The sequence below is a fragment of the Anomaloglossus baeobatrachus genome, chromosome 2, assembly GCF_048569485.1.
Source record: "Anomaloglossus baeobatrachus isolate aAnoBae1 chromosome 2, aAnoBae1.hap1, whole genome shotgun sequence".
Lineage (NCBI taxonomy): Eukaryota > Metazoa > Chordata > Amphibia > Anura > Aromobatidae > Anomaloglossus > Anomaloglossus baeobatrachus.
Genome location: NC_134354.1, coordinates 420,619,365 through 420,642,999, shown reverse-complemented (window position 1 = coordinate 420,642,999; position 23,635 = coordinate 420,619,365). Strand labels below are relative to the sequence as shown.

At 48.3% G+C, this 23,635-nt stretch overlaps 2 non-coding genes and 5 pseudogenes across 2 annotated transcripts; all 7 read left to right on the top strand.

The window, feature by feature from the left end:
• The first annotated feature begins 95 nt into the window (after positions 1–95).
• On the top strand, positions 96–300 carry LOC142293206 (U2 spliceosomal RNA; annotated as a pseudogene).
• A 6,253-nt stretch (positions 301–6,553) lies between these two features.
• LOC142292526 (U2 spliceosomal RNA) lies at positions 6,554–6,762 on the top strand (annotated as a pseudogene).
• Positions 6,763–8,678: 1,916 nt separating this feature from the next.
• On the top strand, positions 8,679–8,872 carry LOC142293175 (U2 spliceosomal RNA). The gene has a single exon (XR_012751165.1). It is a non-coding gene; the product is annotated as a U2 spliceosomal RNA (small nuclear RNA).
• Positions 8,873–9,986: 1,114 nt separating this feature from the next.
• On the top strand, positions 9,987–10,128 carry LOC142292749 (U2 spliceosomal RNA; annotated as a pseudogene).
• Positions 10,129–10,825: 697 nt separating this feature from the next.
• LOC142293177 (U2 spliceosomal RNA) lies at positions 10,826–11,022 on the top strand. The gene has a single exon (XR_012751167.1). It is a non-coding gene; the product is annotated as a U2 spliceosomal RNA (small nuclear RNA).
• Positions 11,023–12,136: 1,114 nt separating this feature from the next.
• Positions 12,137–12,240, top strand: LOC142292684 (U2 spliceosomal RNA; annotated as a pseudogene).
• A 5,429-nt stretch (positions 12,241–17,669) lies between these two features.
• Positions 17,670–17,873, top strand: LOC142293136 (U2 spliceosomal RNA; annotated as a pseudogene).
• The last annotated feature ends 5,762 nt before the right edge of the window (positions 17,874–23,635 follow it).

Below are 23,635 nucleotides of genomic sequence, written 5' to 3'. Positions count from 1 at the left end.
GCGTGATGTATAGTTTAGTGCGTCGTACTCTATGGCTATGTAAGAAGGATTGTATATTTCTGTGTGTACGGGGCTGCGGCACTGTACACGGTTTGTTACCTTTTTGTGAGTAGTGCATGATAATAAAGATGCTGTTAAATCAAAAAATCTGTTCTTATCAGTTTAATATCTGATACGTCCCCTATCTGGGGACCATATATTAAATGGATTTTTAGAACAGGGAGATGGAAAAAGAGCTTGCTCTGTCCACTCCACGCATTGACCTGGTATTGCAGTACCTCCAGGAACGGTGCCCCCCTTCTTAACCCAGTTTCCAAAAGCAGAACTCAATTCACCTGATTCATATTAGCACGATTAACGAATTGAAAGAAAGCAAGCAACTTCATATGCACCTCAATTTGGCCCATTCACTTTTCACTTTTTACTTGCTTTATTCATCCAAATAGCAAACTCATCACCACTCAACTTCACCAACTCTGCTATGTCCCGTGCAGTATCTTGTTCTCAGTCTAATCTAGATCATGTGCAATTGAATGGAATAGATCCCTTTTGGACAAAGTGGAGTCAGCTGCTGCAGTGACCACAGGTGTGTTGCAACCTGCTGCATAGCCTGATACCGCAATATAAGGAACGTCAAATACTAAGAATGGGCGACCTATGAAAGAATTAGTACTTTCATTAAGTATACTAAACCGGCTAATTGGGAATAGACAAACTGTAAAAAGCCCTCTGAGAAAGCCCCCCCTCTAACCTTTGTTAGTACGCTTTTCTGTGGTCTGCCTGTTGATGTATTTTCCGTTTGAACAGTGCACAACATGAAGAGACGGAACACTGGCGGCTTGTCACAATGCCCCCCGATGACATCACAATAGCGCTGCTGCCTAGAAAGACAGCTGCACAGCAGAAATTGCTCTTTGGGTAGGAGGGTGGGCTAGTGGAAGGAGGCGTCAAGCCGTTTTTTTCCCGGGTGGTAGGGGGATCACAGGACAAGGGATGCGGGGGGTGAGAAGGGTTCAGAGGGCAGGGTTTGGGGGCTGGGAAGTGAAGGGAAAAGATTAGGGTTTGGGGATGATGAAAGGGCTTTCTACAGGTAAGGATGGCAAAGGGTGGCAGTGACGGAAAGTCAGGCGACCTGTCCTGTCCGTCTTTTTGTATCATGAATTGGAAAGACTGCAAGGGGCAGGGGAGGTGCTTGTGCCCAAAAGGAGGAGTTATTCAGATTCATTGCAGTGGGCGGCGGCTGCAAAGCGCACCATTCTTCGTGTTTTTGCTGTGCAAAGCAGCCTTTTCAAGGGTTGGCTTGGGTGACAAAATGTCTTCTGTAGGCGTGGGTTTGTCTCCCTCTCACTCTCTCTCCCTAAGATGTGTCCGGCTGAGGCCAGGGTGCCACTCGAGGCCCAAACCAATTCTGGTTATCGCTTCTCGGCCTTTTGGCTAAGATCAAGTGTCTTGCCAGAAGGTTCCCAATTGCTACCCTTGGCCTTGTAGCTTAAATGGCTACATGCTGCTATTGGGGGTAGTGAGCAGGAAACGAGAAGGCGACGCCTTTTGGCTAGGATCGTGTGTCTTAGCAGGAGGTCCTCAATTGCTACCCTTGGCCTTGTAGCTTAAATGGCTACATGCTGCTATTGGGGGTAGTGAGCGAGGCTGTTAACCCTTGGTGATCCAGGAGGTGTTTTGAAGATGGGCGCCACCGTCCGTTTTGCTGGGACCGGGGATACCCGGGTCCGTTTTGGTTTCCGTATTGATGTCGCAGAGGAAAAGTTGCAGCAATTCCATCTGGAATACTTGGTGAACAAAGTTCTATATGACATCCTGGATGTGAAGAAGAATGAGATCGTTTGTCTTCAGGAGTTCAGACGAAGTGGACGGTATGTGCTTGTCCTTTCCCATATTGGCGCTTGCCAGAATCTTTATCGGTCCTTGTTAATGAATACTACTAACTCTTTGCTGAGTGGACTTGACTTTACCCTGCTTTATTCTAAGGGCGATGTTCCTTTAGTGGTGTTTATGCACAACCCTTTTGTTAATGTGGCAGAAATCACAGACTTCCTGATGAAGCATTGCAGCTATGTTCAGTACTCACACAAAATTACCAACAAGGAGGGACTCTGGACAGGCAAGCATAAATATTTTGTGCGTTTTGGGGTGGACCCTCAGGGCCCTGGGGGTTTCCGCCACCCTCCCTCTACTTTTCATATTGGGAAAGATTCTGGTTACCTGTTCTATCCAGATGCCCCTTATTTTTGCCGGAAATGTAATGTTTTTGGTCACACTCAGGATAAGTGTCCTTATGAAGCAACCTGTAGGAAATGTAACCAGGTGGGGCACATGGCTAGGGATTGCAGCAACCCCATTGTTTGCAATGCTTGTGGAGAAGTCGGGCATGCCTATCGGGACTGCAGGAACCGCACTAAGACCAGGCTATACGCTCAGGTGGTCGCAGCGGCCCCTGTAGCTCCTGTTAAGGCTGCACCAGCTGCTAGTCACCCTGTTGCTGTTTCTGCTAATGACCCTGTTCTTCTCCCTGTTACTACTGCTCAGGATTTGGATAAAGCTCCTGCAGTCTCTCCATGTCCACCTGATCAAGGAATGGAGGTCTCCGAGCTGGAAGCTGATCTCCCTTGTCACTCTGCTGCCTGTGGCGAGGGGGAAATCGAGGAGGATTTGAGCAAGTCCCCTGCGCTGTCATGGGGTACAACAAAGTCTCTGGTGAGCAAAGATGGTAGTCCAGATGGGCAGGGAGATTTTTCTGCTTCAGCTGCAGTCAGGTCATCGGAGGAGGGGGAGTTTATGGCTGCTAAGAAATTAAAGCTTGCAGACAAGGGGTGGAGCACTGTCAGTACTGCAAGTGCAAGCCCTTTGAGTGATCGGGTCTACCCTGACATTAGCTTTTCACCTGGAGTTGATGATTTTTTTGGGGAGGTTGCAGACACTCACTGCTTTGTGTCTCCCTGCCAGCCTCCAGAAGGAGAAGGTTGAGGCAAAGATGGCCAGCTTACGGTTACCTGGTTAAACTAGTAAGAACATGGCTCCCAAAACTACATGTAATGTCCTATCCTTGAATGTGAGACAAATTAAATCCAGAGGAAGAAGAGCTACTATCCTCAAATATGTTTCTAAAATAGGTGCAGATATCTTTTGTTTGCAGGAGTGCGGACTGTTTGATGCTCCTACGGATCAAGATTGGCCTCATGGACAACACATTTGGTCTGGTTCGTCTGTAAATAAAAATGATGGTGTGGGGATTCTGTTGGGTAACAAGGACTTTTCTTTTGATAGTTATACAGTAGTGGAGGTGGGGAGATGTATCATTGCAATTATTAACTATAGAGGGTGGCGGGTTAGGATTGTTAATGTATATTGTCCTACGAGAAAAGAAGATCGTTTAGCTCTGTTAGAGAAAGTTGGTTTATTTTTGCCAGGAAAAATGCCTACTATTTTTGTTGGGGATTTTAATTGTACGACGGAAGGTACTATGGATGTAACCGGGAAAAAGCTGTTACATATCATTTCTGATTTTTCTTTCTCAGATGCCGCTGTTGTAAAGCTGGGCAATCCACCACCACCTACGTACAAGGCGGACAGAGGAGGTATAGAATCACGGATTGACCGTATGTTTTTTTCTAAAAATATTGAGTGTGTAAGGTTTAAACAGTGTGCGGTTCCTTTTTCGGACCACGAATGTTTGAAGGGTGTGTTCAGAGGGGATGGTGGACCTGTAAAGAGGGGTGCTGTATGGAAGTTAAATGTGAGATTGCTAGAGGATGCAAAAGTGATGAAAGAGTTTAAAGAAGAGTACCGAAGATGGGGGTACTACAAAAACAGGTTTGCAAGTGTGTTAGAGTGGTGGGATTGGGTTAAAGGGGAGATTAAAACTTTTTTCAGGAAATGGGGCTACAAAAAAGCTACCATGTTTCGTAATAAATTTAAAGATGTGAATACTCGGATTGATTGGTTACAAAAGTGTAGTAGGTCTGGGATTGATGTAAGTGATTCGTTGGTGGAGGCAAAAAATGAGTTGAAATGTCTGATTGAGAAAAAGGGTAAGGAAATTATCTATAGGACGAAAGTTGAACATTTGGATAAGAATGAGAAATGTACCAGATATTTCTTTAAAAAAATGAATGGGAAGAAAGTAGATATGGATGTGATTGTGGATGAGAATGATGTTCCTGTAACTGGTGCAAGTGTGATTGACGAGGTGAAAGCCTTTTACAGCAGACTGTATGGAGAGAAGTGGATTGATTCTGGTCTAATGACTGAAGTGTTGGCTAGCATGGAGTGTAGACTAGGCAAAGATGAGTGTGAGGATTTGTGTGATGAGGTGGTGCTGGATGAAGTGAGAAAGGTTGTGTTTAGTGCACAAAAGAATAAAACTCCTGGAAAGGATGGCTTGCCAATTGAACTATATGTGAAAGCATGGGAGTGTATGGGCACGGATCTGACGGAGATATGTAAGTATATGTGGGAAACTGGTATGCTGTGTGACTCTATGAAAGAAGGGGTAGTGGTACTTATCCATAAGAAGGGGGAAAAGAGTAAATTGGGGAATTGGAGGCCTATTACGCTTCTGAATTCTGATTATAAGGTTTTCAGTAAACTATTAGCTAATCGTATGCGTGAAGTGCTTGGGAAGGTTGTAAAGGATGATCAAGTGTGTGCTGTGCCTGGAAGGAGCATCAGTGATAACTTGTTGTTGTTGAGGGATGTTATTGGTGACTGTAAGACTAGAAAGCAGAAGTGCATGTTGTTGGCTCTTGATTTTGAGAAAGCGTTTGATAGGGTGTCGCATGTTTTTATGTTTGAGGTCTTGAATAGTATGGGTTTTCCTAAGAAGTTCTTGGATGGTGTGAGATGTCTGTATGGTGGTGTGACAAGTGAATTCTTAGTGAATGGATGTTTGAGTGGGAAAGTACAGATCAAGTCAGGTGTCCGTCAGGGGTGTCCAATGTCCCCTGTTTTATTTGTCAGTGTGATTGAGCCTTTGTTATGTATGATCAGGCGTGAGAAACTGATAAGAGGGATGTTAATACCTGGTAGTGGCGGTAAGAATGTGAAGGTGCTTGGCTATATGGATGATGTAGTGATAGTGAGTGAGAGTATTGCGTCTATGACTAGAGTAAAGCTGTTGTTGGATTTCTTCTGTGGCGCGTCTGCTTTTAAAGTCAACTGGAATAAATGTTGTTTTAAGTGTTTTGGTGATAGTAGTGTTAAGATGGACGGAGTGACAAGTGTGGATGGTCCAATCAAAGTGCTGGGTGTGTTGTTTAATGATGATCTGAGAGGTACGGAGAGTTGGGAAGAATGTGGATTGCGGATTGAGAGGAAACTGAATTTCTGGAGAATGCGTGATCTGACATTGAATGGTAAAGTTTTGATTATTAAGGCCGTGGTGCTGCCGATTCTCCTTTATATCTCTGGGGTCTTCCCGTCCCCATATAAAAAGATAAAAAGAGTAGAGAAACTGATTTTTACCTTTTTTTGGGGGAGCAAAATGGAAAAATTAAAAAGAGAGCATTTATACAAGGCCTGTCATTATGGGGGTTTAAACTTTCCAAATATTGAAATCTTTCTTAGTCTTCATTATATTAAGACGGTAGTAATCCTAATGGGAAAGAACAATAAAGGGGCCTACATGGTGAGGTATATGGCGGGCTGGATGCTGTATGGCTTGTGTTGGGTAAAAAGGGATGCGCGTGTGCCTGTGTCGTTCACGTGTCCAGTCTGGTACGACATGATTGAGAGGTTTATTAGAAAAAATGATTTGCTGGCTGTACCTATGAGTGAGTTCAGAGCAGCGAAGAGAGTGATGAAAAGGCTGAGAGCGAATGAGGTAGAATGTAATATTAATGATTTGAGAGGGAATGATGTGTCAGATGCATGGAAGAAACTGAGTACACCGGGTATGTCTAATAAGCAGAGGGATGTTGTGTGGTTGGCATTGCATGATATATTACCTGTGAGAGATGTGCAGAAGAGAAGGGACCTGATTAGAACGGATGTGTGTCCACGGGAGGGATGTGGTGCCCGTGAGACCGTGAGACATGTCATGTGGGACTGTGATTACGCCTATAGTGTGTGGAAATGTGTAGGAGGCCTGTGTAAGGGGCTGGCTGGTGTGAACCATATTAATTGGAGGGTGGCTATGTTTGGCATTGGTGCGTGTGGGAGTGTTAAAGAGAGGATTTTGTGGCTTATCATGGCTTGTGTGATGGAAAGCTTATGGGATGTCAGAAATTTGGGACTTTTTAAAAGGAAGGTGGTTCCTATTAACGACTGTGTAAGATTAATTCTTTCCAGACTTTATGTTATTTACCAATGGGATAAGAGTAGAGGTGGTGGTGGATTGGACGCTGAAGGCATATGGAAGGTTTTAAAGTGGCATTATTTGGTGAAGTATCAATAAGAGGTAAATTCTCTGTTTTTCAGTATTTTCTGTTTTTCTTGTGATACTTTCTTTGGATATGTACTGCAATACTTTTTGGAAAATTAAAAAAAGAATATAACCATTGTGATGAGTTTGGATAAACAGCAAAGTTGTAAACTTGATATTGTTGTTTTTAACTAACCTGAATGGTTTTAAAAAAAAAAAAAAAAAAAAAAAAATCTGTTCTTATCAGTTTAATATCTGATACGTCCCCTATCTGGGGACCATATATTAAATGGATTTTTAGAACAGGGAGATGGAAAAAGAGCTTGCTCTGTCCACTCCACGCATTGACCTGGTATTGCAGTACCTCCAGGACCGGTGCACCCCTTCTTAACCCAGTTTCCAAAAGCAGAACTCAATTCACCTGATTCATATTAGCACGATTAACGAATTGAAAGAAAGCAAGCAACTTCATATGCACCTCAATTTGGCCCATTCACTTTTCACTTTTTACTTGCTTTATTCATCCAAATAGCAAACTCATCACCACTCAACTTCACCAACTCTGCTATGTCCCGTGCAGTATCTTGTTCTCAGTCTAATCTAGATCATGTGCAATTGAATGGAATAGATCCCTTTTGGACAAAGTGGAGTCAGCTGCTGCAGTGACCACAGGTGTGTTGCAACCTGCTGCATAGCCTGATACCGCAATATAAGGAACGTCAAATACTAAGAATGGGCGACCTATGAAAGAATTAGTACTTTCATTAAGTATACTAAACCGGCTAATTGGGAATAGACAAACTGTAAAAAGCCCTCTGAGAAAGCCCCCCCTCTAACCTTTGTTAGTACGCTTTTCTGTGGTCTGCCTGTTGATGTATTTTCCGTTTGAACAGTGCACAACATGAAGAGACGGAACACTGGCGGCTTGTCACAATGCCCCCCGATGACATCACAATAGCGCTGCTGCCTAGAAAGACAGCTGCACAGCAGAAATTGCTCTTTGGGTAGGAGGGTGGGCTAGTGGAAGGAGGGGTCAAGCCGTTTTTTTCCCGGGTGGTAGGGGGATCACAGGACAAGGGATGCGGGGGGTGAGAAGGGTTCAGAGGGCAGGGTTTGGGGGCTGGGAAGTGAAGGGAAAAGATTAGGGTTTGGGGATGATGAAAGGGCTTTCTACAGGTAAGGATGGCAAAGGGTGGCAGTGACGGAAAGTCAGGCGACCTGTCCTGTCCGTCTTTTTGTATCATGAATTGGAAAGACTGCAAGGGGCAGGGGAGGTGCTTGTGCCCAAAAGGAGGAGTTATTCAGATTCATTGCAGTGGGCGGCGGCTGCAAAGCGCACCATTCTTCGTGTTTTTGCTGTGCAAAGCAGCCTTTTCAAGGGTTGGCTTGGGTGACAAAATGTCTTCTGTAGGCGTGGGTTTGTCTCCCTCTCACTCTCTCTCCCTAAGATGTGTCCGGCTGAGGCCAGGGTGCCACTCGAGGCCCAAACCAATTCTGGTTATCGCTTCTCGGCCTTTTGGCTAAGATCAAGAGTAGTGTTGTTCGAAGAGGTGGTTTAAGCTCCAGGCCACCTTAGTACAATGATACAATGCACACTGGAAGGTTGCGCTTGCTAGTACTCTGGGTGGATAGTATATTCATCTAGAGGAAAACATGGCCCTACCAGGATCGAGGCTATTAGACTGAGTAAGGGTGGGGGGCTATGGTACAACGTGCCCCAGGACTGACGACCCTGGAGTGAGTCTGAGCTTGCTGGCTTGGGACCCCGGCAAGCCTTGGGCTCTGTAGCACACCGTACCTTGCCTTTTCATACTTTTTGAGCATATTACCCTATCCCGGCCTTCTGGCTAGGAAGGGAAATTTTTATAATCCCGGTCGGAGGTCTGGTCAGCTTTGGGCTGAGAAACTAACACCCGGTTGGAGGTCTGGGTCAGCTTCGGCTGAGAAACCAACACCCGGTTGGAGGTCTGGGTCAGCTTCGGCTGAGAAACCAACACCCGGTTGGAGGTCCGGTTAGCCTTGGGCTGAGAAACCAACACCGGTTGACGGTCCAGGCAGTTTCGGCTGCGAAACCAACAACTAGTAGCTCTCTACTCCACTTGGGTAAGATGCCTGGGTGGACGCTGGGAGCAACGACAAGGCTCAACCAGGCTTCGGCTTGGGGGAGCACCGAAGATCCCTGACCCTTGCTGTGGCCTTCTGGCTCGGAGGGACGGGATTGATTTTTGGGGACCCTCTCCTCACGGTGGGGTCCACACGAATCCTAGCCTTTGCACTGTTTTTGGTGTGACTTCGGTCATGCATTTTTTGTGGTGCTTTGGAAAGCTTCATTAAATCAAAAAATCTGTTCTTATCAGTTTAATATCTGATACGTCCCCTATCTGGGGACCATATATTAAATGGATTTTTAGAACAGGGAGATGGAAAAAGAGCTTGCTCTGTCCACTCCACGCATTGACCTGGTATTGCAGTACCTCCAGGAACGGTGCACCCCTTCTTAACCCAGTTTCCAAAAGCAGAACTCAATTCACCTGATTCATATTAGCACGATTAACGAATTGAAAGAAAGCAAGCAACTTCATATGCACCTCAATTTGGCCCATTCACTTTTCACTTTTTACTTGCTTTATTCATCCAAATAGCAAACTCATCACCACTCAACTTCACCAACTCTGCTATGTCCCGTGCAGTATCTTGTTCTCAGTCTAATCTAGATCATGTGCAATTGAATGGAATAGATCCCTTTTGGACAAAGTGGAGTCAGCTGCTGCAGTGACCACAGGTGTGTTGCAACCTGCTGCATAGCCTGATACCGCAATATAAGGAACGTCAAATACTAAGAATGGGCGACCTATGAAAGAATTAGTACTTTCATTAAGTATACTAAACCGGCTAATTGGGAATAGACAAACTGTAAAAAGCCCTCTGAGAAAGCCCCCCCTCTAACCTTTGTTAGTACGCTTTTCTGTGGTCTGCCTGTTGATGTATTTTCCGTTTGAACAGTGCACAACATGAAGAGACGGAACACTGGCGGCTTGTCACAATGCCCCCCGATGACATCACAATAGCGCTGCTGCCTAGAAAGACAGCTGCACAGCAGAAATTGCTCTTTGGGTAGGAGGGTGGGCTAGTGGAAGGAGGGGTCAAGCCGTTTTTTTCCCGGGTGGTAGGGGGATCACAGGACAAGGGATGCGGGGGGTGAGAAGGGTTCAGAGGGCAGGGTTTGGGGGCTGGGAAGTGAAGGGAAAAGATTAGGGTTTGGGGATGATGAAAGGGCTTTCTACAGGTAAGGATGGCAAAGGGTGGCAGTGACGGAAAGTCAGGCGACCTGTCCTGTCCGTCTTTTTGTATCATGAATTGGAAAGACTGCAAGGGGCAGGGGAGGTGCTTGTGCCCAAAAGGAGGAGTTATTCAGATTCATTGCAGTGGGCGGCGGCTGCAAAGCGCACCATTCTTCGTGTTTTTGCTGTGCAAAGCAGCCTTTTCAAGGGTTGGCTTGGGTGACAAAATGTCTTCTGTAGGCGTGGGTTTGTCTCCCTCTCACTCTCTCTCCCTAAGATGTGTCCGGCTGAGGCCAGGGTGCCACTCGAGGCCCAAACCAATTCTGGTTATCGCTTCTCGGCCTTTTGGCTAAGATCAAGTGTAGTATCGTTCGAAAAGGTGGTTTAAGGCTCCGGCCACCTTAGTACAATGATGCAATGCACACTGGAAGGTTGCGCTTGTTAGTACTTTGGGAGGATAGTATATCCATCTAGAGGAAACCATGGCCCTACCAGGATCGAGGCTATTAGACTGAGTAAGTGTGGGGGTTATGGTGCAATGTGCCCCAGGAATGGACACCCTGGAGGGAGTCTGAACTTGCTAGGTTGGGACCCTAGTAAGCCTCAGACTCTGACGCACGCCGCGCCTTGCCTATTCATACTTTCCAAGCATATTGCCCTATCCCGGCCTTCTGGCTAAGAAGGGAAATTTTTATAATCCCGGTTGGAGGTCCGGTCAGCTTTGGGCTGAGAAACCAACACCCGGTTGGAGGTCCGGGTCAGCTTTGGCTGAGAAACCAACACCCGGTTGGAGGTCCGGTTAGCCTTGGGCTGAGAAACCAACACCCGGTTGGAGGTCCGGTCAGCCTTGGGCTGAGAAACCAACACCCGGTTGGAGGTCCGGTCAGCCTTGGGCTGAGAAACCAACACCGGTTGACGGTCCGGGCAGTCTCGGCTGCGAAACCAACGACTAGTAGCTCCCTACTCCACTTGGGTAAGATGCCTCGGTGGACGCTGGGAGCAACAACAAGGCTCAACCAGGCTTCGGCTTGGGGGAGCACCGAAGATCCCTGACCCTCGCTGTGGCCTTCTGGCTCGGAGGGACGGGGTTGATTTTTGGGGATCCTCTTCTCACGGAGGGTTCCACACGAATCCTAGCCTTTGCACTGTTTTTGGTGTGACTTCGGTCATGCATTTTTGCGGTGCTTTGGAAAGCTTCATTAAATCAAAAAATCTGTTCTTATCAGTTTAATATCTGATACGTCCCCTATCTGGGGACCATATATTAAATGGATTTTTAGAACAGGGAGATGGAAAAAGAGCTTGCTCTGTCCACTCCACGCATTGACCTGGTATTGCAGTACCTCCAGGAACGGTGCACCCCTTCTTAACCCAGTTTCCAAAAGCAGAACTCAATTCACCTGATTCATATTAGCACGATTAACGAATTGAAAGAAAGCAAGCAACTTCATATGCACCTCAATTTGGCCCATTCACTTTTCACTTTTTACTTGCTTTATTCATCCAAATAGCAAACTCATCACCACTCAACTTCACCAACTCTGCTATGTCCCGTGCAGTATCTTGTTCTCAGTCTAATCTAGATCATGTGCAATTGAATGGAATAGATCCCTTTTGGACAAAGTGGAGTCAGCTGCTGCAGTGACCACAGGTGTGTTGCAACCTGCTGCATAGCCTGATACCGCAATATAAGGAACGTCAAATACTAAGAATGGGCGACCTATGAAAGAATTAGTACTTTCATTAAGTATACTAAACCGGCTAATTGGGAATAGACAAACTGTAAAAAGCCCTCTGAGAAAGCCCCCCCTCTAACCTTTGTTAGTACGCTTTTCTGTGGTCTGCCTGTTGATGTATTTTCCGTTTGAACAGTGCACAACATGAAGAGACGGAACACTGGCGGCTTGTCACAATGCCCCCCGATGACATCACAATAGCGCTGCTGCCTAGAAAGACAGCTGCACAGCAGAAATTGCTCTTTGGGTAGGAGGGTGGGCTAGTGGAAGGAGGGGTCAAGCCGTTTTTTTCCCGGGTGGTAGGGGGATCACAGGACAAGGGATGCGGGGGGTGAGAAGGGTTCAGAGGGCAGGGTTTGGGGGCTGGGAAGTGAAGGGAAAAGATTAGGGTTTGGGGATGATGAAAGGGCTTTCTACAGGTAAGGATGGCAAAGGGTGGCAGTGACGGAAAGTCAGGCGACCTGTCCTGTCCGTCTTTTTGTATCATGAATTGGAAAGACTGCAAGGGGCAGGGGAGGTGCTTGTGCCCAAAAGGAGGAGTTATTCAGATTCATTGCAGTGGGCGGCGGCTGCAAAGCGCACCATTCTTCGTGTTTTTGCTGTGCAAAGCAGCCTTTTCAAGGGTTGGCTTGGGTGACAAAATGTCTTCTGTAGGCGTGGGTTTGTCTCCCTCTCACTCTCTCTCCCTAAGATGTGTCCGGCTGAGGCCAGGGTGCCACTCGAGGCCCAAACCAATTCTGGTTATCGCTTCTCGGCCTTTTGGCTAAGATCAAGTGTAGTATCTGTTCTTATCAGAACAAACTGAGCTAGCTACACTTGACGAGATACGATCAGGGAGACAAGCTCCGAAGCCCAGCCGAGACCGGAAGAGGGAGATCGGACGGAAGAAGAGCTTGGCAGAAAGAAGCAAGAAGACGAAGGCTCGGAGAAGACTTGGGGAGACCAGAGGAACTTCGAGGAGGAACACAGCGGGAGAAGACACCCGGAGAAGAATCCAAGATCCAGCTCCGGGAACTCAAGCAGGAACCAGCCATGGCAAGCAAGCCAGAGAAGGCAGCCAAGAAGGCTCAGGACCCAGGGACCTCCAGGAAGGCTCATCCAGAGGCTTCTTCGGCCCAAGAGGCCCCTACCTCCGACGCCAGCCAGCCGGAGGGAGCCTGGACGCCGCCTGAAAAGGCTCCAACCCTGGAGCCTTGGATGCGGCAGACGGTCGCCCTGAAGCTGAAGGCGGTGGATGGTAGGTTGCCGGACATGTCCAGCGACGTGTTCTGCAAGAAGATGATTCTGGATCAGGGCTTCTCCAGGGCGGAAACCCTGAGTGTCCAGACCTTCATGACTGGCATTTTTCTGGTAACCTTTGCCACGGTGAATGCCTGCAGGAGATACTGGGAGGCGATGAACGCAGCGATGCCGGACTCCCCTTTTCATTCTTTTTTAGGATCCTGTCCTATACAGAGGGATGAGAAGAGGATCACGGTCTCCATGCGGAACCCGCACACCCCAGGAAGAGACATCTCCACGTTCCTGGGACGTCTCTGCACAGTGGTGAGGGAGCCATCCCACATCCTTAACGGCAACGGATTCTGGACGGGTAAGTGGTCAGTAACCGTTCGACTCTACAGGGAACCAGCATCCGAGGATGGTCTCCAGCACCTGCCCCCGACATTCTCTCTGGGAAACTCCTTTGGTCTCATCTACTACCCGGACATGCCACACAACTGCAGGAAATGTGGCGGGAAAGGGCATTCGATGAAGACCTGCAAGGAGGACGCCTGCAGGGTTTGCCGGGTGACAGGACACAGCTCCAAGGACTGCCCAAAGAAGAAGACTTGCAACCTATGTGGACAGGCGGACCACCTTTACAAGGACTGCCCACAGCGGGAGAAATCCTGGGCAAGGGTTGCCGCGGCGACCCAGTATCAGGTAGTCACAGCTTCGTCGACCAAGGCAGCTACGACCAAGGCCACAGAGGCCAAGGACAAGGCGGCCAAGAACCCAGCGACCGTGGCTCCAGCCGATGCCCCAGCAGCCACGGAGTCCAGGGAAAAGAAGGGTAAGAAAACTGTTGCCCCCTCCCTGGTCCCCCCCCCTGTCACCCCTGTCCAAACCCCTCCCCCCCCGGCCAACCCTACTGAGGATTCCACTACCTCCACCTCATTTCCCTACTCCTCAGTTGGTCTCCTCACCCCCCCCCCAAAGCCCACTCTCCCTCCCCAGACCATGAGAGCAGAGGGCCTCAGCACTCTTGCACTTTTCACCGAGGAGGATTTTCCAGCTCTTGTCTCCTCAGGTACAGGCCAAAGGAAAAGGAAGGTGGAAGATAGTCCTGTCGCAGAACCTTCCAAGCTGTTCATTGTGGACCCCAATCCACCCCAGGAAGAGGAGGATGGCCTCCTCCCAGAACCGGACGTGTTGGAGCAGATGGTGGAGTCCCTTGTGGCCGAAGAAGAAATGGAGGAGTCGGAAGCCACTGAGGCACCATCCCTGCTCGATCAGCTAGAAGAAGAGGGTCTGCTGGAGATACCCTTACCAGCAGGTGCCAAAGAGGAAGAACCGCCCGACCGGAGTGGTAACTAAGGCACACCGCCTGCTCTAACTTTCTCTTTCCTCCAATGACTGCTAACATTAACATCTTTTCCATTAATGTTAGGAGCATCAGAGACAAGTTCCGACGTCAGACAATTTTTGCGTTCCTTAACACTCAGTCTAGTGATGTATTTTTCCTGCAGGAATGCTCCCTTCCCTCCTCTAGGTCCTTCAACCATCTGGCCAGGGAGTGGACCCATGGCCCATCCTACTGGTCTGGCGGGGGCGACTGTAGGTCCGCGGGGGTCGCCGTGCTGATCAGGGGAAGCGCCTTCACATTGGACTCTGTTCAGGAAATCGTCTGCGGCAGGTTACTGCTCGTGGATGGCACCTGGGCGGGAGAACCTGTCAGGTTCATCAATGTGTATGCTTCTCCTGTGAAGAGCGATCGACTGGAGCTCCTCCAAGCCCTGCGCCCTCAGCTCGCTACCACCAGGACGGTAGTGATGGCCGGGGATTTCAACTGCCCGATTGAGGAGGATGGACGCAGTTCTGGAACGGCTGCCAAGTTGGACGTCACATCCAAACTGCTCATTGAGATGATGACCGAAGCCTCTCTTGTGGACGTTGTTGGCTCCATCGGACACGGATCCGTGAACTATTCATGGTGCCGATCCGATGGCTCGCTGCGTTCCAGGATTGACTTTGTGTTTACCTCTCGGGCGGTTGGGCGGAGTGGGCACTCGATGGTCCCCTGCTTCTTCTCTGACCACAGAGCCATTCACTTTCAAGGTGTGCTGGGCCATGGCTTCCCCATTGGCCCGGGCTCCTGGAAGCTAAACTGCTCTCTGCTGGAAAAGGGTGAGATTCTGGAGGAGCTTAGAGCTGCCTACTCCACGTGGCGGGCATACAAGGCGGGCTTCCAGTCTGTTTCTGACTGGTGGGAATACGTTAAACTCGAGTTCCGTTTCTTCTTTCAGGCAAAGAGTCAACAACAGGCGTGTCTGAAGAGGAGGGACTTCAGGAGACTCCAGCGTGAGCTGCGTTCCCTGCAGGACCTTCTTCGATGCGGCTGGGACGTGAGAGAGGAGCTGGAGGAGACTAAGAGGAGCCTGAAAAGGCACTTCGAGGAGGAGTCCGAGCGAATTGTCTTCCGTTCCAAAGTGGAGAACCTGGAGAAGGGTGAGAAATGTAACTCGTTCTTTTTCAGGAAACTCCACGCCGGTCACACGCCCATGAATGAACTACGAGACGAGAGTGGAAGCATACGACGCGGGAAAGAGAATGTGATGAAGGTCGTCAGCGACTTCTACAGCGAACTCTACGCCCGCAAGACTACTGACCCCGAGGCCGCCGATAAGTTCCTGTCAGGTATCACTAACCATCTTGACCCTGCAGACGCGGCGGCCATGGACGTTCCTCTGACGGTGGACGAGCTGCTCTCGGCCGCCAAATCCTTTAGTTCTGGCAGGACACCGGGCAGTGACGGCCTCCCAGCAGAGCTCTATGTAGCGCTGGGAGACCTAATCTGTCCGGACCTGTTAGGGCTGTATGAGGAGATGGTGGTGGAGGGCAGAATGCCTCCATCTCTGAGGGAAGGAATGGTCACGATCCTGTACAAGCGTAAAGGAGAGAGGTGCGACCTGAAGAATTGGCGTCCCATCACCCTTCTGAATGTCGACTACAAGATCCTGGCCAAGACGATGGCAACGAGACTGAAGACGGTTATCGGACGGATCATCCACCCGGATCAGACCTGCGGCATCCCCGGACGTCGCATCGCAGACAGCCTGGCTCTCATGCGGGACACGGTCGAGTACATCAAAGCCCGCCGGGTGCACGCAGCCCTGATCTCGTTGGATCAGGAAAAGGCCTTCGACCGTGTTTCCCATGAGTTCCTGGGCAAAGCTCTGCACAGGTTAGGTTTGGGTAACATGTTTTGTTTGTATGTCCAACTAATGTATTTTGATATTCACAGCTCGGTGTTGGTAAACGGCTGGAAGACTGACCCCTTCCCGGTCCTCTCAGGGGTCAGACAAGGCTGTCCTCTGTCACCTCTTCTTTTTGTTTGTGTTATAGAACTCTTTGCAGAGGCTATCCGGCGGAATGGAGAGATCAGAGGGATCACCGCACCAGGACCAGAACGCTTCGAGGTCAAGTGCTCGCTCTACATGGACGACGTGACCGTCTTCTGCGCGGACCGGCGCTCAGTCGACACCCTCGTCCAGACCTGTGAGACCTTCGGATGGGCTTCGGGAGCCAAAGTCAACTGCGGGAAGTCGGAAGCCATGCTCTTCGGGGACTGGCAGCCGGCCTCTTCCGCCCCCTTCCCTTTCAGCATCCAGCCGGATTTCATCAAGGTTCTTGGAGTCTGGTTCGGGAAGGAAGGAGCAGCCCTCAAGTCCTGGGAGGAACGCTTGACCAAGATCACCCAACGGATCGGTCTGTGGAGCCTCAGACGCCTCACCTGTGAGGGCAAAGCACTGGTCCTGCGTAACGAGGTACTGCCCGTGCTGCAGTACACGGCCCAGGCCTGGCCCCCCCTTGCCACCGTGTGCAGGGCCATTACCAGGACGGTGTTTCGTTTTGTCTGGGGATCCAAGATGGACAGAGTAAAGCGGAGCATCATGTACAAGGATCCTCGCAAGGGTGGGAAGGGCGTACCCGATATCCCCACCCTCCTGCGATCCTCCTTCGTATGTGACTGCGTTCGCCGAACTCTGCGAGTCAAGAGAGGTTCCGCGGGTGGGTCCATGTCTCGCTTCTTCCTGCTCCCCCTTTGGAGACGGATAGGCTGGGACAAGTGGGACAGCTCCTTCCCCTACAACTGGACGGCGCCATGGTTCTACGGAGACGTGGTTCGGTTTGTGAGGGAACACCAACTGGAGGGACTCAAGCCTGATTTGTGGAAGCCAAAGACTATCCACAAACTCATCAGAGCCAAGGACGAAATGGAGAACATTCCAGGACTTCATCACGACACACTGGAGACTGTTTGGACAAACGTGTCATCGGCTGGATTGACCAACGGGCACAAGGACTTGTCATGGATGGCGATACAGGGCGGACTGCCCGTCCGGTCATTCATGCACGCCCGGAACCTGTGCAAAACCCGGTACTGCCCAAGGTGCCCCTTCGTGGAGGAAACATCGCTGCACGCCTTTTGGGACTGCCGTTTCGCACAGCGCCTGTTGGTTGCCCTGGAGGATGACCTGAGGAACTCCGTCCCCAGAGGGAGCCTATCGTACCATTCCGTACTTTATGGACTCTTCCCTGGGACTCACACCGTTGGAGCCATCCAGGAGGCTTGGCGCCTTATGAACTGCTTTAAGGACGCTATTTGGGTCGCCAGGAACCGGCTCATCTTGAAGAGGGAGAGGATGTCTATCCAGGATTGCCGCAGGCTGATCCACAGCCTGCTCAGAGACTATTCCATCATGGACAGTCCGGACGACAGCGCCGAGGAGGAGGTTTAGACCTCTTCCATGCCCCCTCCCTCCTTTTCCCGTTATGTGCGTCTTTCAATAAAGCTTCGGGCCTGTGATTTCCCCACCCTATCCCCCTTTTCCCCTACCCCCATCCCACAATCGCCGGTTCGTCGTTATTTATTGTCTAACTTTTTCTTTCAGCTTGAGTGTTATGGATAAGCATAGGAGCGTGATGTATAGTTTAGTGCGTCGTACGCTATGGCTATGTAAGAAGGATTGTATATTTCTGTGTGTACGGGGCTGCGGCACTGTACACGGTTTGTTACCTTTTTGTGAGTAGTGCATGATAATAAAGATGCTGTTAAATCAAAAATCTGTTCTTATCAGTTTAATATCTGATACGTCCCCTATCTGGGGACCATATATTAAATGGATTTTTAGAACAGGGAGATGGAAAAAGAGCTTGCTCTGTCCACTCCACGCATTGACCTGGTATTGCAGTACCTCCAGGAACGGTGCACCCCTTCTTAACCCAGTTTCCAAAAGCAGAACTCAATTCACCTGATTCATATTAGCACGATTAACGAATTGAAAGAAAGCAAGCAACTTCATATGCACCTCAATTTGGCCCATTCACTTTTCACTTTTTACTTGCTTTATTCATCCAAATAGCAAACTCATCACCACTCAACTTCACCAACTCTGCTATGTCCCGTGCAGTATCTTGTTCTCAGTCTAATCTAGATCATGTGCAATTGAATGGAATAGATCCCTTTTGGACAAAGTGGAGTCAGCTGCTGCAGTGACCACAGGTGTGTTGCAACCTGCTGCATAGCCTGATACCGCAATATAAGGAACGTCAAATACTAAGAATGGGCGACCTATGAAAGAATTAGTACTTTCATTAAGTATACTAAACCGGCTAATTGGGAATAGACAAACTGTAAAAAGCCCTCTGAGAAAGCCCCCCCTCTAACCTTTGTTAGTACGCTTTTCTGTGGTCTGCCTGTTGATGTATTTTCCGTTTGAACAGTGCACAACATGAAGAGACGGAACACTGGCGGCTTGTCACAATGCCCCCCGATGACATCACAATAGCGCTGCTGCCTAGAAAGACAGCTGCACAGCAGAAATTGCTCTTTGGGTAGGAGGGTGGGCTAGTGGAAGGAGGGGTCAAGCCGTTTTTTTCCCGGGTGGTAGGGGGATCACAGGACAAGGGATGCGGGGGGTGAGAAGGGTTCAGAGGGCAGGGTTTGGGGGCTGGGAAGTGAAGGGAAAAGATTAGGGTTTGGGGATGATGAAAGGGCTTTCTACAGGTAAGGATGGCAAAGGGTGGCAGTGACGGAAAGTCAGGCGACCTGTCCTGTCCGTCTTTTTGTATCATGAATTGGAAAGACTGCAAGGGGCAGGGGAGGTGCTTGTGCCCAAAAGGAGGAGTTATTCAGATTCATTGCAGTGGGCGGCGGCTGCAAAGCGCACCATTCTTCGTGTTTTTGCTGTGCAAAGCAGCCTTTTCAAGGGTTGGCTTGGGTGACAAAATGTCTTCTGTAGGCGTGGGTTTGTCTCCCTCTCACTCTCTCTCCCTAAGATGTGTCCGGCTGAGGCCAGGGTGCCACTCGAGGCCCAAACCAATTCTGGTTATCGCTTCTCGGCCTTTTGGCTAAGATCCAGTGAGGGAAACCTTGCTGGGTCTGGCCTGTGGGCTTTTATGTGGAAGGCGACTTCCGACGCTGTGAAGACTGCGATCGTGTGCCTTGGGCATATTTCTTGTAATGGCAGCTATAAAGAACACGGTTCGTCTGACTGTCTCGGTGGAGAAGAAGAATTCCCTACAGTTAGGACATATAGTGGAGAGCGTGATCATGGAGCTGGGCGGCATTGAGCTGGATAAAGTGTTTTGTATGCAGGAGTTCCCATCTACTGGTCAGTATGACATTTCATTTTACCATGAGGAAGACTGTCTGAATTTTTACCAAGACCTGCAGAGGCACCATAAGCATGAGTATATGAGGTACATTTCTGTTACTCCTTTATTTTCTGCAGTGGAGAGACCCCTGACTGTTCATATGTATAATCCATTTACTGAGACCACCATGGTAAAGGCCTTTTTGGCAAGATACTGCTCCTCTGTGAAAGGTGGCATTCCCCAGAGAAATGTCTTTAATGTATTCAATGGAAATATTAAATTTTGGGTACGTTTTAGACCTGACCCAGAGGGTGTTGGAGGTATCATGCACCCCCCGGCCAATTTTTCAATTGGTGGGAATAGGGGGTTTCTCCATTACCCTGGGCAACCATCCTTTTGCCGGAGTTGTTTCCGATATGGACACATTAAAGAAAATTGCCAGCAGGGACTTACCTGCAGAAACTGCAAGAAAGCAGGGCATGAGGCTGCCAACTGCCCCTCCCCCCCTGTATGTGACCTGTGTGGGGATGGGGATCATACATGTAAGTCCTGCCCGACCCTTGGGGATCAGTACGTTCTGGAGAGGAGAAATTTTGACAGGAAACAGGCTAGATTTAATGTCCGTGCAAACATTCAACCTGCAAAATTTGTTGAAAAACCTGCAGGAATTGGAATGGAGCCTGTAATGCCTGCTGCAGTGGGGGATTCCCATCCTCCGCCTGCTCCTGCTATTGCTGAGCCTGTGTCTGTTGGGGAGTGTAGTGCTCTGCAGGAGGTCACTGGTGACTTGCAGGTGCTGCAGGCCTCCGCTGATTCTGCACCTGTGCTATGTGAGGTGGCTGAGACTCCAGAGGCTGCTCAGGGGAATGCTGCAATCAGCACTGACTTCCCCCAGCTGAGCAGCCCTGAGATGGACACCAGTACTGCTGACCTGTCTGCCCCTGGGGAAATCGCCATGTCATCATCCGACGAGGACGCTGCAGGTAACAGCAAGTATTCCCCTGCTGAGCTAGTGGCCTGCTTCCACAAGGTGGTCTCTAAGAGAAAAGACAAGAGACCAGTGAAGAGGCTGAAGACGGGGCCACGGGAGAAAGTTGATTTCTACTCCCAAAACCCCTTTGAGGTTCTAAGTCCAGACTCCAATGCCAGCACTACTTCTCTTTCAGGGGTCATTGAAGACCCTATATCTCCAGGCCAATGCTTCCTATCTAATGAAGATGTGGGAGGGTTAGCAGATGTTATCCACTTTGCCAGTGGGACTTGAATGGTTTCTGTTTTGATGCTTTTTTTCCTTTGTTTAATTTTTCAGCATGGCTTTGCAACTGAATATTGCCTCTCAGAATGTGAGGGTGTTTCAGTCGTCATATAAGCGTGCGTGTGTGCTTGATTTCTTATCTTCAAAAAATTGTGATGTGGTGTGTGTGCAGGAATGTGGGCTGAATAGGGAACCTAAGAAGAGTGAGTGGGGTTTTGGGGAGGTGGTGTGGTCATTTTCTGCTATAAATAAGAATGATGGGGTGGGGGTTTTGATTCAAAATAAGGACATTAGGATAAAGCAAACTGTAATTGTAGAAGAGGGTAGATGTGTGTGTGTTATTTTATGTTATAGGGGGTGGGAATTTAAGCTTATTAATATCTATGCCCCTGCTGATAAAAATCAGAGACTCGCTCTTTTTGAGAAATTGCGTTTTTTTCTGCATGGTAAAATTCCTATTTTTGTTGTTGGTGATTTAAACTGCATCCTGGACAAAAGGGGCAGAGCCGGTTCATACGAGTCCAAGGTGGACGTGACCGGAAATTTATGGAATCGTTTAATTTCAGAGTTTTCGTTAAAGGACGCTGTGGATTCCAAGCCAGGACCCTTTACCTACCATGCAGATGATGGTCAGACCGAGTCCCGTTTGGACTATTTTTTCTTTTCTTCCACTGGGGTAAAATGTGTTAATTATTCGCAAGAAAGGGTTGTTTTCTCTGATCATGAGTGTCTGGTGGGGAGTTTTGAAATTGCTAATTTGTTTTATGGACGTGGTGTGTGGAAAATGAATGTCAGTCTGTTGCAGGATGAAAGGGTGAAGAAGGATTTTGTAAGGCAGTATGCATGGTGGGCTGCAAGGAAAAAAGGGTTTCCAAATTTATTGTTATGGTGGGATTGGGTGAAAGTGAGAATCAGTGTGTTTTTCAGGAAAGCTGGGTACAGGAAAGCCAGAAAGAGGAGAAATCTGTACAAGTGGCAGAATAGGAGGATTTCCTACCTGCATAAATGCAAATCTCTGGGTCTGGATGTAAAGTATGAGCTGGAGAAAGCTAAACGTGAGATGAAAGAGTGGTTTGGGGAGGAGGGCAGGAAAATTATTCCGAGATCTAAAATTGAGGTGAGAGAGAAGAATGAGAAGTGTACCAGTTTCTTCTTTAAGAAGATGTGTGGGGGTGGGCGAGAGATGAATGTAATGTTGGATGAGAATGGTAGTGAGGTGCATGGGAAGGATGTGATCGGTGTATTGGCTGACTATTATAAGTCCCTGTATGGAGTGAAGGACTGCGATCTGGGGGAGGATGAGGAGGTTCTGAATGTGATTGACAACTTTGTACCTGAATCTGAGTTTCCTTTTTTGCTGAGTGACATTACGGAGGATGAAGTGAAGGAGGTGATTTTTAAGTCTGCTAAAAACAAGTCTCCAGGGGGTGATGGGATCCCTTGGGAGTTCTATAGTAAGTATTGGGATATTGTTGGGAAGGATGTGGTGTCTATTATGAAGTGTTTGTTTTCTGGTTGCAGGATGACGGACAGTATGAAGCAAGGAGTGGTGGTATTGCTGTTTAAGAAAGGTGACAGGCGAGTGGTGGGTAATTGGCGTCCGATCACGCTACTAAATGTGGATTATAAAATATTTGCCAAGCTTTTAGCCAATCGCATGAGGGAGGTAATCTCACATGTTATTATGGAGGATCAGGGGTGTGCGGTTCCTAAGAGGAGGATTCATGAAAATGTGATGTTAGTGAGAGATATGATTGGGGATTGTATGGCGAGGAAGAAGGGGGTGATTGTATGTGTGCTTGATTTTGAGAAGGCATTTGATAGGGTGGCGCATGTGTATTTGTTTTGTGTGTTGAGGAAAATGGGCTTTCCGGAGCATTTGGTTAGTTTATTGTATGGGCTCTATGAAGGGGCTAGAAGTAAGATTCAGGTGAATGGCTTTTTTACTGATAGCTTTGAGATACTTTCTGGGGTTCGGCAGGGGTGCCCTCTGTCACCCATTTTGTTTATTTGTGCTATAGAGCCGTTGTTACAATCTATTAGGAAGGATAAAGTGGTTAAAGGTCTATTGGTTCCGGGTAGTGGAGGAAAACATGTTAAAGCTTTAGGCTATATGGATGACATTTGTATTCTCTGTGAGAATGTCTGTGACGTGTCGAGAGTCAAGCTTCTGGTTAATTTGTTTTGTGTGGCTTCTGCCTTTAAAATTAATTGGGCCAAAAGTAAGATGAAAGGTTTTGGTCTGCCACGTGTTTTACATGATGATCAGATGGAGTGTGTCAGTTCCAGTGTTAGGATCTTAGGTATGGATTTTGATGAAGAGCTGAAAGGTAAGGAAAGTTGGGAGGAGTTAGGGGGTAAAATAGCTAAAAAATTGGAGTTCTGGAGGTTGAGGGATTTGTCCTTTACAGGAAAGGTCTTGATTGTGAAGAGTATCATTTTGCCTATGATACTTTATATTGCTTTGGTTTTTCCTCCATCAACTGTGGCTTTGAAAAAGATAAATCGGGTGCTTTTCTTGTTTTTGTGGGGATGCGGCATGGAAAGGGCGAAACGGGAGATATTGATGAAAAAGAAAAAGCATGGTGGTTTGGATTTTCCAAACTTGGAGGTTTTTATTGGTATAAACTATGTGGCTTTTTTCTGTGAGGTTTTTTCTAAAGATACTAAAGCCTCTTGTATGTTGAAGTATCAAGCAGGTTCTATGCTAGGAAGGCTGAAGTGGACTGTGCAGGATCTGAGGAAACCTTTTGCCTTCATTTGTCCTGAGTGGTACCTGTTTGTTGAGCTGTTTGTGAAGAAGTTCAGACTTGAGAAGTTTACTGTGAGTCAGTTCATGAAGGAGAAAAAGGAGATAAAAAGGTTGTGTGTGGACGGTTTTGCATGTGGTATCAGTGGTTTGAAATCTGCTGAGTATGAGGAAGTATGGGAAAAACTGAAAAAGTATGAAATCTCTAACAAACAGAAAGATCTGTTATGGATGTCTTGGCATGGTGTGCTGCCGGTAAGATCTGTGCAGAAGAGGAGGGGATTGGTACCCTCAGAGAGGTGCCCGAGGACTGGATGTGGTGATACTGAGGATGTGGAACATGTTTTCTGGTCTTGTGGACATGCAAAGGACGTATGG